This window comes from Elaeis guineensis, chromosome 3, assembly GCF_000442705.2.
Source record: "Elaeis guineensis isolate ETL-2024a chromosome 3, EG11, whole genome shotgun sequence".
NCBI lineage: Eukaryota > Viridiplantae > Streptophyta > Magnoliopsida > Arecales > Arecaceae > Elaeis > Elaeis guineensis.
The window spans coordinates 5,130,064-5,132,821 of NC_025995.2; positions in this window are offsets into that span (position 1 = coordinate 5,130,064).

Below are 2,758 nucleotides of genomic sequence, written 5' to 3' on the forward strand. Positions count from 1 at the left end.
GACGATTAGTACTTTATTTTTATTTATATAAAATAATATCTTTTGATTTGGTTAAATTTGCTATTTAAGTTTGCTTTTGGTGTGAATGGTGGTGATTGTACATGTGTGAATGGTGGTGATTGTACAGGTTTATGTTTGAATAATTGATATAATTTTGTACAGGAATGTATGTTTTCTTTTTTTTTTGTATATAAAATCTGTATTTTTTTTTTAAAACCTTTAACGACGCTTATAAGCATCGTTAAAAAAATTTTAACGACGCTTATAAGCGTCGTTAAAAAAATTTTAACGACGCTTATAAGCGTTGTTAAAGACAAAAAAGCCGACGCTTCGAAAAGCATCTTGGTATAGTAGAGGACGCAGAGTCATTAACGACGCTAAAAAGCGTCGTTAGAATTGAATTTTACGACGCTTTAAAGTGTCGTTACAAAAATGTTTAACGACGCTTATAAGCGTCGCTAAAGACTTAATAGCCGACGTTTCAAAAAGCGTCTTGGTAGAGTGGAGGACGCATTATCATTAACGATGCTAAAAAGCACCGTTATAATTTAATTTTACGACGCTTTAAAGCGTCGTTAAAAAATAACGACGTTTTTAAAAAGATTGGCGCTTTTCGTCTCCACTCTTACATAGGCGACGCTTTTGCGACGCTTTTTGAAGCGTCGTAAACGTTATTTACGACGCTTATTAGCGTCGTAAAATAACCTTAATAGCGTCGTCTTTTACCATTTTCACAGTAGTGCATGTGTGTGTGTGTATATATATATATCCGTCGACTACACTAGGTTGAAATAGAAGTAACGAAGGGCTGAGGCAACAACTCACCGGAAGCTCCTCCGGCCTATAATTAAATAGATCATCAAAGTATATGCCTTCATCAAGGCTGCTAGGTGATGGCCTTCCAACCACCTTGGCCTCAAGACAATGAAGAGCCTCTCTATGCCTTTGTTTTGTGTCGTTACCGTGGGGTGTGGACATGTTGGAGAAGTACGTGAGCAAAGCTTTTCAAAGAGCTCAGAGCAAAACACTCCGAGAGAATCATGGAGCAATGGACTCTAGGAACAGTGGTGGAGCATAACAGGGACAGGAGGAGCCTTGGAGAATGCATACTTGTATATTTGCATAGATACACGGTAGATGGATAGATAGAAAAAGCAGATGATCAAAATTCATGCATCAAGTACTTTTAAGCATGTACACACACAGAGCAGGAAAAAGTGCTAGAATTAATCAGATGATAGAGAGATTTGCAACCACAAAAGGAAATGCAACGGAAAGATAAAAGTCGGTGGATTACACTAGGCTGAAATAGAAATCATGAAGGACCGAGGCCTATTAATGAACAACTCACCGGGGAGCTCCTCGGGCCTATAATTAAATAGATCATCCAAGTGAATGCCTTCACCAAGGCTGCTAGTTGACGACCTTCCAATCACCTTGTCCTCAAGGCGATGAAGAGCCTCTCTATGCCCCTGTTTTGTGTAACTGCCGTGGGATGTGGACATAATTGCGTATCTGTTAGAAGCACCACCTGCGGGTGAGCGTTGGAGTAAATCTTGATGTACTACGTATATATAGAGCGAGTGTTTCTGTTTATCGTTTGGCTTCGGCAAACACAACCATGCAGTTTCTGTCGTTTAGCTTACATAGTCGCCGCTTTCCCTATGGTTGTGCTCTAAATTATGACAATCTTTTTTGACTATGATGGGGAGATCCCATGTGCTTATGGATCTATCGTTTCGCTTGGTCACACAGTCGCTATCGCTCCCTATTGTTGGTCCTCAAAATTGTGGCAACCTTTTATGCTAGAAGGGGAGCTCCCATATGTTTATTCTCTGACATCATTTTCAGAGTGTGCAAGAAAACCAATCAAACTATAAAACTGATCCGAACCGTTAATGTTAGATCACTTTGAATCGATTATTTCTAGATTCAATTCGGTTTTGATTTGAAAATTTTAAAAACTGAAATAATCTGTTCGATTTCAATTTTAGTTTTGCAAAATTCAATTTAAACCGAACCAACTCATGGATATATATGTACATACATCACACACACACACACACACACACATATATATATATATATGTATGTATGTATGTACGTATGTATGTATGTATATCCTAATGGGCTAGCTTTTCCGGTTTTCATTTTTTTTTTTTTTTTTTGTGTGATAAATTGGGAGATCACCCATACACAATTTATTAGAAGGGATGAAAAGATACTATGTACAGAGAGTGGCCCATATGCCTAGCCATTTTATTGATGAAAAAGTCTTGTCATTATGGATCTCAGCAGGGCTAGATTAGCTTATTTCTGTCACTTTTTATTCTGACCAGTCTTTAACATGCATTCCTAATTTTTATTGTACACCACTGTTTACCATGGGCTATACCAACAACTGGCACATTGTGCTCCTCGCCTTCTCTTTCTGGTCCCATGTTGCCGCACTCTTCGTCATTGCCCAACTTCTTGCATCGTAGCCCCCAGCACTACATTCCTCTTTCTCAGCACTGCTTGGTCCATCATCTCTCTCCCCATAGACCACCATAGGTAACATCCATTCTCTCCTCGACCCACATGCATCAATTTTCTTCTCTCTCTCACTCTGTACTATCCGAAAAGAATAAAGCTAATGCCACTTACAGTATAATCATATATCTACTACATACCATTTTTTTTCTCCTACTGTATATAAGGACTCAGATTGAGTCTACTATTCATGTCCCTCCCTTCTTTTCTATTATACATGGGAGAG